The sequence below is a fragment of the Macaca thibetana genome, chromosome 4, assembly GCF_024542745.1.
Source record: "Macaca thibetana thibetana isolate TM-01 chromosome 4, ASM2454274v1, whole genome shotgun sequence".
NCBI lineage: Eukaryota > Metazoa > Chordata > Mammalia > Primates > Cercopithecidae > Macaca > Macaca thibetana.
The window spans coordinates 31,608,346-31,622,387 of NC_065581.1; the positions used below are offsets into that span (position 1 = coordinate 31,608,346).

General features: G+C 43.1%; 1 non-coding gene and 3 pseudogenes across 4 annotated transcripts in view; 3 read left to right on the plus strand and 1 right to left on the minus strand.

The window, feature by feature from the left end:
- LOC126953147 (class I histocompatibility antigen, Gogo-OKO alpha chain-like) overlaps window positions 1–14,042 on the plus strand; it is a 280,609-nt pseudogene that overhangs the window by 186,106 nt on the left and 80,461 nt on the right. The window lies entirely within an intron of this gene.
- LOC126953088 (class I histocompatibility antigen, Gogo-B*0101 alpha chain-like) overlaps window positions 1–14,042 on the minus strand; it is a 133,020-nt pseudogene that overhangs the window by 75,904 nt on the left and 43,074 nt on the right. The gene's annotated exons all lie outside the window — the stretch shown is intronic.
- The window catches only part of LOC126953075 (HLA class I histocompatibility antigen, B alpha chain-like), a 147,162-nt pseudogene that overhangs the window by 52,659 nt on the left and 80,461 nt on the right, over window positions 1–14,042 (plus strand). The gene's annotated exons all lie outside the window — the stretch shown is intronic.
- Window positions 1,550–1,656, plus strand: LOC126953961 (U6 spliceosomal RNA). Its single transcript, XR_007725431.1, has one exon. It is a non-coding gene; the product is annotated as a U6 spliceosomal RNA (small nuclear RNA).

Here is a 14,042-nt window from a genome sequence, read left to right on the forward strand (position 1 = left end):
ATAATGCCATTCAACTAGAACTGGCAGAACTCATCTGTGTTGGAAATCACGAGTGGCTACTCCAGGGTGGGGAGGGTGGTTTATGACTGAGGAGGACCCAAAGGTGTTTCCAGCAGGCGGTGATTGGCGTGCTTTGATGTGGGTGTTGTTTACCCAAGTGTTCACTTTGTGAAACTACACTGCCCACTTGTGGATTGTCCTCCTTTCTCCATGCATGCTGTCCTTCCCTCAAATATACATTGCTGGTGTTTTGAAGCAATTCTATGTACACTAAGAAGAATCACTCCTACTGCATATCCTTGGAAATGCTGAATTGAAAAAATTAGTGCAATTGTTTTTAATTCCAGGAAATAAATACATATAAAGAGGAAAATCTACAACAACAGCAGTAGGCTTGGGAGCTGACACCAGAACAGCTTTGGAAATGGCTCTCAAGCCAGGAACTAGGAATCAAACCCAAACAAGCCCATGGGAGGTGGGGGGTGTGAAATGATGCCCAGTAGTGCATGAATGAATGAGTCATGGGCAGTGGCTCATGCCTTGGCTGGCCAGTCACGAACTTGGGGAAAATAGAGTTGGAAAATTGGGAGGTAGAGGAGAGAGGTATGCATAGACCTCTTGCTATAGGCCGAGTGCGTGACGATAGTGGTTGTGTGTGGATGCCTACCAGAGGGTCTTTAAGGTACTGGGGCTCCCTGTGATCAGGTGAGTGAGATGGCTTGACGGACAATGCCACTCAGCCGCATAGGGCTTGCTCATGGAGTCCCTGCACAAAGTGGTCGTGGTGGCTGCGATGGACACTGCATGGGCACAGCAATTGAGTAGCCACTCACCAGGGCTGACCTGGCAGCTGCCACTGCTGAGGGCCCAGCCAACCAAAAGCAGCTGTTTTTATTTGGATGGAGAAATAAAACAGGCAATGGCAATTAATAATAAAATAGCATTATGATAGATAAACATGCCACTAAAGATATAGTAGAGGTTTAAATAATTTTAAGACTATGAACAAGATTATGTCAATGGGGAGAACTTATTACAAGTAGAGAAGTTAAAACAGTTGTAAAACTTTATTTCCCTTCAGGCATATCCAAACTGTTTTACAGATGATTTCTATCAAAACTTTGAAGAAGGTTACTGAATTTATACATAATATTCAAGAAAATGAGGAAACATAGAGAAAGCCAGTAAACTCATTATTGTTTATGTATAAATAACATTGATTCTAAAGCCAACAAGGGAATACATAAGAGAAAAGCATGATAGGATAATCACTTTGAAGCAATTAGAGGTAAAAATACTGAGAAAAACAGTACTAGACTGTGTCCACCAATGAGCTATAAATAAATTAAATATCCTGCCCAGGTTATTCATCCCCAGGATACAAGAATATTTAAACTTTAAATCTGTAATGCATTTTACCACTTAATTAAAGAATAAAAGACAGAGATAATCACATTTTGTTAGATGCAGAAATCACTGCAGATGAAATTCAACACTCCATCTCACCCACAGTTCTTCACTTATCTCCACTTCTAAGAACTTGTGGTCAGTACTCGCTTTGGCAGCACATATATTAAAATTGGAAAGATACAGAGCAGATCAGCATGGCCCCTGCACAAGGGTGACATGCAAATTCATGAAGCATTCCATATTTTTAAACTCTCAGTAAACTAGGTATTGAAGGAACATACCTCAAAATAATAAAAGTCGTGTATGACAAACTCACAACCAGTATCATACTGAATGGGCAAAAGTTGGAAGCATTCCCCTTTAACACCTGCACAAGGCAAGGCTGCCCTCTCTTACCAGTCCTATTCAACAAAGTATTGGAAGTTCTGGCCAGGGCAATCAGGTAAGAGAAAGAAAGAATATTCAAATAGAAGCGAGGAAGTCAAATTGTCTTTGTTTGCAAATGACATGATCCTACATCTAGAAAACCCCATTGTTTTAGCTGAAAAGTTTCTTAAGCCGATAAGCAACTTCAGTAAAGTCTCAGAATACCAAATCAATGTGCAGAAGTCACAAGCATTCCTATACAACAACAATAGACAAGCAGAGAGTCAAATCGTGAATAAACTTCTATTCACAATTGCTACAAACAGAATAAGATGCCTTGGAATACAGCTCACAAAGGAATTGAAGGATCTCTTCAAGGAGAACTACAAACTGCTGCTCAAGTAAATCAGAGAGAGAGGACACAAACAAATGGAAAAATACTCCATGCTCATGGATAGAAAGAATCAATATCGTGAAAATGGTCATACTGCTCAAAGTAATTTACAGATTCAATGCTATTTTCATTAAACTACCATTGACATTTTTCACAGAATTAGAAGAAACGATTTTAAAATTCATATAGAACCAAAAAGAGCTTTATGGTCAAGACAATCTTAAGCAAAAAGAACAAAGCTGGAGGCATCATGCTACTTGACTTCAAACTATACTACAAGGCTACAGTAACCAAAACAGCATGGTACTGGTACAAAAACAGATGCATAGACCTATGGAATAGAATAGAGAACTCAGAAATAAGATCACACATCTACAACTATGTGACTGCAGTGACCATATACAATAAAGAATACAGTCTATACAAAAATAGTTTAGAAAATGTAATTTTCACAGTTACCGCATTATAATATTGAAAATGTCTGGTTTTCAACTTTAAAAAATATGAATTATGCATGTATGAAAGTATGACTCATTCACAGGAAAAGCAATGGAAAGAAATTGTTCCTGAAGAAGAATGGGCTGACTTACTAGACAAAGACTTTGAATCAACTGTCTTAAACATAGTCAAAGAGCTAAAGGAAACCATGGACAAATAACTAAAGAAAATCAGGAGAACTACGTTTCACTAAATAGCAGAAATCAATAAATAATTGTGAAAAAGAAGCAAATGGAAATCTGGAGCTGGAAGCAAAATGGAAAATTCACTGGAGGACTTCAAGAGCAGATTTTAGTTTGCAGAATGAAGAATCAGTAAACTCAGACATAGGCCAATTGAAATTGCCCATTTGAGGAGCAGAAGGTAAAAAGCATGAAGAAAAATGAACAGAAGAGATCTGAGAGACAGCATCAAGTATATGCATTTTGGGAGTTCCAAAAAGGGAGAAGGAAGAAGAGGGGAGAAAGAGGATTTGAAGAAATAATGACCCCAAACTTCTGAAATTTTATTAAAAACATGAATCTGGATATCCAACACACTGAAACACTTAAAGAAGCAGTAATTCATAGATGTCCACACTGAGAGACATTATAATGAAATTGTCAAAAGTCAAAGACAAACAGAGCATCTTGAAAGCAACAAGAGAAGGGACTCATATAGTACAAGGATCCTCCATGAGATTAACCGCCAAATCTTCTTCAGAAACCATGGAGTTCAGAAGAAATTGGCATGACAAACTTAAAGTTCAGAAAGAAAAAAACAACCCGTCTCAACTGACAGTTGCATATTTGGCAAAACTCTCTGTCAGAAATAATGGAGAAATTCAGACATGCACAGGTAAATAAAAGCTGATGGCATCTGTCTCTGGTAAACCTATTCTACAGTTAATGCTAAAAGGAATGCTTCACACTGAAATAAAAGGATATTAGATGGCAATCTGAAGCCATATGAAGCAAAGAAGTACACAGCTAAAAGTAACTTCATAGGTAAATAGAAAAGCAAGTATTTTTTTGGGGGTGATAATTTGTAACTCCTCTTTCATTTTTCTCTATTTAATTTAAAAGAAAATGCCCATCAACTGATGAATGGATAAACAACATGTAATCTATTCTGCAATGGAATATTATTTGACCATAAAAGGAATAATGTACTGATACATGCTACAACTTGGATGAACCTTGAAAACATGTCAAATGAAAGAAGTCAGTCAGAAAAGGCCATATATTGTATGATTCCATTTTAATAAAATATTCAGAAGAAGCAAATCTAGAGAGACAGAAACCGGGTTAATGATGCCAGGGGCTGGTGGCAGGGGAGAGTGGAAGGTGACTGCTTAACAGGTACAGAGTTTCCTTCTAGGGTGGTGAAAATGCTCTGGAACTTGATAGTGATGATGGCTGCATAACGTTGTGCACCTACTACATGTTACTACATTGTTCACTTAAATGGTTACAATGGCAAATTTTGTGTTATGTGTATTTTATCGCAACTGAAAAGAGGCTGGCAAATATATTCCAAGTTTGCTTGGGAATCTGCCCATCTGTCTTTTCCCCTTATGATTTCATCTCCTATTCAGAGCTCACCCTTGCTCTTCTGCAAGTAGAAAGCTTCCTTTTCAGAACACGGTCCAAGATCAGCCAGGTCCAAACCCCAAAATGACTTTCTATCTTGGATCCAAATGCTCAGATGCAACTCTGGGGCTAACTTCAGGGGAAGTTAGGAGATTATCCAAATAAGATGATTCACTGGGAGAAAGAATGTTTGCCTTTAGTGTTAGGGAAGTTATGTTTGCATTTCTAAAAGGGATTCTGCTTACCAGTGAATATATGGTTTTTGTCTGTGCAGGATGGAGTTCTCAGCAGAGGAATGAAAGACAGCCCTAGGAACATGATACACCTTGTGGGTAGCTGACTGACCCACACATCTGCCACTCCCAGCTGAAGGAAACAGCTAGACTCTACCCTCCGCCCATCCTTCAGTTGTATTCCGCTGGACATGGACCCTCTACAAGTGTGGACATTCCTGGATCTCAGTTCTCTTCCTGCTGTTGAGGAGTCTCCACTGGTTTGGCTCATGCCTAGGTGGGCTCTGCAGGAGGCTGAGTGTCTCCCAATTCTCAAGGCTGACATTCAGTGAACCCAGAAAAAGCCTCGAAGTTCACAGGGGCTCACATTTTCATCTATGAAATGGAAGAATCCATCTCCCTCTTTCAGGGGTACACATTTATACACAAACACATACATGACAATCAGTAATCTATATATTGATGGTGTTCTTAGTGTTGCCTTTATTGCTCAGCTGAACTCTGTAACCAAAAATTGGATCATGGATTGTGAAGGAAGAACTCATTTCTTTTCTCTGGTGGAGCACTCAGTAGGCATTTCTGCCCTTTGGGTTCAAATGAGAAAGCAGCTTTAGCTTGAGGCAGAAAGAAGATTGTGAATATTATTATTATCATTATTATTATTGAGATAAGGTCTTGCTATGTTGCCCAGGCTGGAGTGCCATGACTATTCACAGCTGTGATCATAGTGTCCTACATCCTTGAACTTCTGGGCTCTATCAATGTTCCTGCCTCAGCCTCCTGAGTAGCTGGGACTACAGGTGCATGCCATCATGTCTGGCCTCATTTCATTGTTGTTTTACTTCAAATGCTGTATTTTAAATGTTAAAATATATGTTTTTATATTGGAAAAGTGAAACCTTATTTGATCACAGAAGACTTTAAAATGCACAGACAGAAACATCACCTAGGCCTTTCTTTAAAAAATCACTGCTATTATATTGTTGAACCTTTGTAGACTGAAGTGCAAATGGTGGTCCCTGGAGCTGTCTTGTGCAGTGGTGCTCATTTTCATTTTGTTATTTTCTATATATATATATATTTGTATATGCTGTCATTTTACAAAGTTGCATTCATATGTTATGGGTTATCTTGGATGTTGCTTTTTGAATGTATTATTATACAAGTAGTTTTCCATGTTATAAACTTTGCATAAAGTTTATACACTTTTACAAGCCACATCCCACTTCAGATAAGATGTAACCCAACTTCTTTTGGATCCATCTGCTTTCATTTTGTCTTGTTGTAAATAATGTTTTGACAAGCATCTTTATATAAAGAGATTCTTCTATGTTTAGAATTTTAGAAAATTCATAAGCTACTCAAATGATAAATATTAAGACACAGACTTTTAAACATTTTTAAATTATTTTCATCACATTGTCACATTGCCTCTCTAAATCATCTTACTGACATATTCCACCACATCTTTCAGGACATGCTAGGACTCAAGGATATTTATGGATCTGGAATCACAGAGGGGTGTTGGGGGTAAATGTTGAGTGGAATCACAGGGTCTTGAGGGCAACTGCCTCAAAGAAGACCATTCATTACCTTTTCGTTAGAGAAAACTGGATTAACTTCGCCAAATGTGGTTGAATGTAACTGGCAAATAATTTTCAGAGGAATTTAGGAGTTCAGTGTCTTTAGCTTCATCAGGATCTGCCCAGATGTCCCCATTCTGATTTTCAGAATCCCATTTATTCCCAATCAATGACTTCACTTAAATAACAGATATTCTTTGAGTTTGGGATTTGTTTTGTGTTGCAATGTAGTCACCCACAGAATGAGATTCTGTGTTTATTTTTCAGAAATTTCAGCCCTGCAGCTACAGGAGATTAGGATTTCATTCAAAGGAAACAGAAACTTTTAGGTGACTTATGTGGCTCATGAGCCAGAAGTTTGCAGCCCTGAGTTCATCTTTTTTTCCCCATTTTGTCCAGCACAATTGGCAAAAATCAGCCAATCACCTTATACTTGCTAGTTTAACAAAGTCTTCTAAGGTATCAAATACATGGTCACCCAGATCTTATAAGTATTTGATTAGGTCTATCCAGTGGTGATATTCTGAGTATTCACACTCTCTGTACTACTGGAAATAGAGTCATTTGTGCCTTTAAATCCAAACAGATTAGAGAAACAAATCAAGAAATCCCCCCACCAAATTCAGTGAACCCAGTCTTAAAATTCTGTTCCAGTGTCCCTGTGCCCCAGCAAGCTGGGCTGGGCATGGTCTGAGGCCTGGTGGGTCAAGGACAGCTGGCTCAGCTGGGGTGCACTGTGCCTTGGTGGGTCTGCAGCCCACAATGGTGCTGGGTTTATGGGCACCAAGCCCATTCGGGAGTTGCACACACTGAGTCGGGCTCCAGTGGCCCCCAGGCTTCTAAGGGACACTCTCCTCCCGCTAGTGCCAAGCTAAGCTGTGGGGAGCAGCATGCCTGTTCACGCTGCCTGACAAACTGCAGCCCCAGCCCCTGCCACAGACACCCTGGCCTGTACCCTAGTGCTTTGCATGGCTGTGGCCATTCAGGTGCTACTTCAGATCCCCTAGGACTGGGAGCAGCCTGTCTGGGGGAGACCAGCAGGATGTCTATGGAAGGCTGCTTCATGCTACAAGGGCGGAGTTAAGTCTTTGGTACAGAGACTGGTTAGCAAAGTTGAAAATGTTGCCCCAGCCCTTTTGGGGATTATTTACCAGCCCCTGGTTTGAATGTTGTCTGGCAGGACCCCAGGCTCTGGGAGCCGATACTCCCTCACTCAACGCCTGCTGCAGCCTCCCGCTGAGGTCTTGAAACCAGCAGGAGCAGTTGTTCTTTGGCATCAGGGACACCGCAGGGCTGAGTTGCTCTCTGCCTGGAGGTGGTCCCATGGGGCCCACTGTCTGGGCCAAGCATGGTGCAGAGCTGGTATCTTCAAAATGCGTCCTGGTAGAGTTCCAGCAGCTGCAGATGCTGACTGCCTCTCACGACGACCCTGGGGACCTGCAGCTGCAGTGACTCACCCAGCAGGAGTGGTGCCACTCAGTGTGCACATGACAGATGCTCCATCCTCAGGAGATGACAAAGACGGGGAGGACAAGGCTGAAGACACAGGTGCATAATCTCCTACTCACCTCATCTGGCACATTAGAAACCTGTCCTTGGCTCATGCACAAATCCACCTTTGGTGGCCACAGGCTCCAGCTTACTACAAAGACCAAGTGTACTCCATGTAATCAACACACCCCACCTTCTTCCCACCTTCAGTCATCTCACTGTATGTGACATGATGCCAGCACTGAGGGCCTGAGCCCTTGAGCAGACTGTCTCAGCTCAAATTCCAGCTCCACTACTTACTGCTGTGTGACCTTGACCAAGTCACTTAACCTCTCTGTGCTTCATGAGCTTCCATTGTAAATGTGTGTGTTCACATATGCCAAGTACCCAGAAAGATGCCTGGCGCATGGCAGCACCCACCACAGAAGTGGTAGCTGCCATTATTGCCTTATTAAAACAGTGGAGATGTCACCCATCAGGGCTAGAGACAATTTGGGAATTCCTGATCTGCTTCTGGTTTCAGGTGGCAAATCCTGTAGGACCAGCAGGCACACGGCTGCCTCAGTGCAGCTGGCACAGGGCATCGCCAGCCCAGAGCAACTCAGAGCTCAGAACACTCTGGGGTCCGAAGTTCAAGCTGCTGGGGCTCAACTGTGGCGTCAGTCATAGAGTGTGGACCCCTCCCTATGGAGTCTCCCAGGCTCAAATTCTTCCCTCAACTCTGGAAATGCAAATCCAATACGGACCTCACGGAGAGGTTCTGAAGGTTAAGGAAGAGACACGTGAAAAGTGCCTGGTGGACACCAGGGATGCCAGTGTGGCTGGGGGACAATGGTGAGGTAGAGTGGAGGGGCAGGTGCCCCCTCCTCAGTATGTCTCCCCCAGGTCCTGTGAGGACAGGTGGAGGCTCTCTCCAGGCTCTCACCCGGCCCCACCCACCCCAGCATGTCTCCAGGTTCCTCTCAGCCCTGGTTACCACCAGCCCTGCAGTCAATCCCTGAGCTGGGAAGGGGCCCTTGAATCCACCCTGTCCTGCATCACAGTTTCACCCACTAAGGCTCACATTGCCACTAGGCCGCTTGGCAGCCACTTGGCAGCCAAGGGATGGGGCCACGTTTTGTACTTTCTGAAACACGGCTTCACCTTCAAGTGCGGGTGATGACAGTGCCACACAGAACCAATGTTACTGCCTATCCTCATCGAGCGTAATTTTCCAGTTTTCCAACCCTCAATGAGCAAGACAGCATGGCTTCCACCAGAGGGCATGAGGTCACCAGTCACAGGGGCAACCAACAGGCAAAGACACCAGAAAATAGACCCAGCAGGGAAGCGCAGGTCTTCATTGAGGGTGCAACCCCACAGATCTGACCGTCTTCAAGCACATTAGAGAGATGCCGTGAGTAGCAGCTGAGCCAGAGAGACTTATTTGCCTCCTCAAAAAGCGTAAAATTATGTAACATAACACTTTAAAATTTTCTATCAACACAAAACTAATCTGGGCGCTGTGACTTCTGGTGAGCCACTGGGACAGACGGCATTGTCAGGAAGGCTGGCTCTGTGGTGCCCCAACCTGCCAGAGCCCAGGATGGTGGTGGCCTCCCCAGAAGCACCTGGTAACTCACCTGCACAAGGCCAGGGTCCCAGCTCCCCACAGCCCAGCCACCACTCCTTCTCCTGCTTCTCTTTCTTTCTTCCTTCCTTCCTTTCTTTTCCTTCCTTCCTTCCTTCCTCCCTCCCTCCCTCCCTCTCTCTCTCTCTCCCTTTCTTTCTTTCTTTCTTTCTTTCTTTCTTTCTTTCTTTCTTTCTTTCTTTCTTTCTTTCTTTCTTTCTTTCTTTCTTTCTTTCTTTCTTTCTTTCTTTCTTTCTTTCTTTCTTTCTTTCTTTTTTTGTCATATCTTAAGGAGAAATACACAGTTGCCAGAGGGTGGAAGGTCCTGTTCATTCGCATTGACAAGCTCAGGTATTTCTATTAGAATCACATGTTTTACTTTAAGATGCTGACTCTTGTGTCCATCTCAGCCTGGGCATTGTGCTGCCACCTTCCAGAAGAGAAAAATTAGGTAGTGCCTTGTGAAGGGGCAGCGTTTCCCATTTCCAACAATGTCGGCCCCATAGCCATCCAGGTGAGAGATGGGGGACACAGGTGAGGACCCAGACCTGGTCTCCTCCCACAAGACTCCTTGGAAAGAGTTGTGAAAATGCCACAGGTACAAACACCTGAGGGCCTCTCTCACAGGGACAGCTCCATGAGGCACTGCCGCTCATTCCCAGAACCTCCTGCCACGGGCAGCGCTTAGACAGTGACCCAAGGCCGACCAGGGAGGATGCCAGCCAGGATGTGTCATCCTCAGCTCTTCAGAACATGATGCCAGCAGGGGCAAAGTTATCCCCAGCAACAAGACAGAGGAAGAAAGGAAAACGGAAGAAAGGACAATGTCACAGTAGCCACCATGACCAAGAGAGACGGTTCCAGAAGTGCAGGACAGCTTCACATGCAGATGCTGTGGCTGTGCGATTACACTCCGAGAGGGGAGTCCAGGCCACTCTCAGGGTGCTCGCTGCCCTCAGCTGGGGGCCTGCAGGACATCAAGTCCTGAGAACGCCGTGTTCTAGTGGAGTAGAATGAACTGACAGATACACAGCAAAGCTCCACATACTTTTCCTTTTCTTTGTGCCTACAAAGTTCTTCTTCAGCGTCCTCTCTCTTTTCAGCTACTGCCGCTGTGTTGGTTTAAAAAAAACAGGACAATAGTAAAAATTGGAGACAAGTGTTTGGCCATGAAGAGAAATACTGGCTATCTCCCGTATTTTCAAGCGTGGGTGATGGTTGCAGTTTTCCAGCTCACCTAGTGGGTGATGAATCCAGAAAAAGCTTCTGTTACAAACCAAAATGGACATGCCAGAAGTATTAACTCAAATCAACCTTGTCCTGTCAAACCACCTAGTGACTCAAAAGACCACCTGGACTGTTAATTTCAGTGGCCAGAGAGTGGAGCTGGAGAAGGAGTTGTTAGATCAGGGACAAATAACCATGTTCTAGTGGCAACAGAAAATGGAACAAATGGTTGTTTGTTCATAACCATTTGAATCACAGCGAGGTGTATAAACACATTATTGAGTGATAGTTTCAGTTCTACGCCCAAGAAAATGATCAATGGAGTGAAGTAACTGAAGTATCACAGAAGATATATTTATATTTTGTGTTTTTTCAACTTTCAGTTTCAGGGGGTGTGAATATGTATAATATTTGCGTATATAAAATAAATATATATATAATTAAAGAAAGCCTTTGCACAGTTCGCTGGAGCCACAGAAGCACCGCTCCAGAGCAGAACAATGCCTTACATCTTCAGTGTTCATTTGTACCACATTCATTAGCAGCTACAAAAGTGACTTAATTTTCCTCTGGAAATACTGCTTGCCTGTTGTGAGATGTTGGAATATATATGAATCATCATCACGTGTTAACACACCATAAGGAGTTTTTGAAACCTGATTCACATTATTAAAGTTGCTTCTTAGTATTCAGGTGACTTTTCACTCCAAAAACACAAGCCAGAAACTTAAGTGAAGGACACCTAGGGCAAATGGTGGCTGAAAGTGAGGAAGATCCAAATTACTGCTGCTTGTCCTGTATAAGGAAAAGAAAACAATTATTTTCTTATTTGCCAATTTAATTCTCAATTTGCTAATTATAATTAGGCTTACATACATTTCAACATTTTAATAAAGTATTTTTCATGGTTAGTTATAAAATTTTTTATATTATTAAAATATTAATAATATTCCTCTAGAACCACTCTTCATACCACAGTCTCTATCAGTCTGGATTCTTCAGAGAAGCAGAACCAGTAGGGTGTGTGTATGTGTGTGTGTGTGTCTGTGTGTGTGTATTTGTATTCATATGTTGCTATTTATTCATGTGATTATTAGGGAGGTAAGTCTGAAAATCTGCAGGATAAGCTAGCAGGCTGAAAACGCAGAAAGGCAGAATTTCTTCTCTGGGAAACCTCAGTTTCTGCTCACAGAGTCTTCTACTAATTGGATGAGGCACATTCACATTATTGATGGTCATTTTCTTTTTGTAAAGTCAGCTAATTCAGCATGGGGAAGGGGGTCATGGTAGACACAGGGGAGGGCTGGTCTCCCCACCTCCTCACGTTAGGCTAACAGGGACGCAGACACATTCAGATGCCTTTGCAGAAAGAGAAGCCAGAGGCTCTTGAAGTCACAAAGGGGAAGCGTGAAGAAATCCTGCATCTCAGTCCCTCACAAGACAGCTGTCTCATGCTATAGAAAACAATAGTCATGAACAAATTCAGGTCAGTGGCTATAAAGGGTAATGCTCTGAACTCCCCACTACACACTCAACATGTCCCAAAGAATCACCATAATCCAGTCTTGTCCCCTCTACCCCATCCCCCTTCCACATAAGGCCCTCCAGGACATCACCTTTACAAGCTGTGAGAGACACATCACAGCCCTGGCCACTGTCAGGGCTGCCTGGGGTAGAACAAAAACAGGACCTGGTCAGAGTCTGAGGAGATGTGGGAGAGGAGGAGTTATGGCATAGGTGAGCTCCTCCACACCTGTCTCCCATACTTAACACAGCCTGAGCACCTCCTTCTCTACCTCTGGGAAGAAATCATCCTGTGCGGGGCCAGGGAAGAGACAGGACCATGAGGTCCTAGAGGAACCCCCTAGTCGTGGACCCCAGAGAAATTTCCAAAACTGTGACTGCAGACCCAGGGCAGGAAACATGAGGAAAGCAGGCGTGGGAACTGAACCAACTGCACAGTATATAAAGACATACTTGGTATAGAATAGACACAAAGTTAGGTTTGGTCTTTGGTGAATTCATGAATATGATTGTATTAAAATGTAATTGTTTTGCATAAAAATTATGAAATGAAAAATACAAAAAAAAATTAGGAAAGATTTTATTTTACGCAAGGAGTGTACATTTCAATTCTTTAATTTATTCCAATAGAGAAAATGTTATATGCTTATCTGTTGAGCCTATGTATTAATTTTCTGTTACTGCATAACATATGACCACTAACTCGGTGACTTTACACAGCACCCATTTATTTCTCTACATTTTCTTAATGAGAAATCCAGACCTGGCGTGAATGATTCTCAGTTCAGGATTTCACAAAGCTGTGTCCTCATCTTGAGGTTGGGGTCGTCCTTCAAGTTTACATGGAGTTTGGTGGCAGAATTCATTTTCCGGCAGTTGTAGGATTGTAGTCCTGGTTGCTTGGCAGCTGTCGGGTGGAGGGTGGGGTGGAGCTGCTCTCAGTTCCTGGAGCCCACCAGCATCCTTTGCCACATGGCCCCTCCACTTTCAAAGCTCGCAGTGGAGGAAGTCCCTCACATGGAACCTCACTCACCCTGTGAATCTCTTTGCTGAGGAAGAAACAAGTTGTTTCAAGACCTCACCTGATTAGGACAGTCCAACCCAGGATAATCATGGCCTTAAAGTCAACTGATTTGGGACCTTCCTTATATCTGCAGAACCCTTCACAGTAGCACCTACAGTAGTGTTGATTGAGTAACTGGGGGAAGGTGAATAACCAGGGGTGGTTATTTGGAGGCCATCACAGAATCATCCTCGCATAGCCAGGATCTTCCTTTTGTGTTTAATTGGGTCACAGTAGGAAACTGAAGTTCAAATAAATAGATTGCTGTGAATGTTAATAAAATATATCCTATTGATACATGGAAGTACTGAAATCTTAAAACCAAATAACAGTGAATATCTCTCAGTTAATTTAGAGTAAATTAAAATTAAAGTGTAGTAATTCTTTCTCTCTTTTGAAGCTCTATAAGTTGTCTATAGCTGTATAATAAATAACGTAAAGTTCGACAGCCCAAAACAACAAATACTTATCATCTCCCACAGTTTCCAGTGGTCAGGAATCTGGGAGAGATTTCCTTGAGTGCTTCTGGGTCAGGACCTCTTACAAAGTTCATTGGGGGACACACCTTTCATAGAATATGGGGAGGGAGCCAGAGAACCCTGATAAAAGTGGCAGGCCCAGATGCAAGGCTGACTCCAGTGCTGGACAGAAGGAGAGAAGGTTTGTTGGATGAATCCTAGACCACAGGAAATCTAAGGAGAGTTGAGCAAGGCCATGGAGGAGTCCTCTGGCCATAGATGGCCAATAGAGGAGTCCCCTGTTGCCCAGGAATGGCCTGCCATAGTGTCCGTGCTGTTACCTGTCAGTGGCTGGGAACAGCCTATGAGAAGCAGGGCCTCTGCACCAATGCTGCTGAGGATGTCAGAGCACAAGAGCGAGGCCTTGGGAAATTACCTGGGAGAGTGGCTCAAACCTTCCTCCTGAGGGGTCTGGGCCTTTGGAAATCAAACTCTCTCAGACTGTTGAGATGATTCTGTTGGATGATTCTGTTCACATTTGCAATGGGACAAGGGGAACAAGGAAGCCCCCAAGTGAATCTGTGGGTTCCACACAAACTCCTCCTGCCCCATATT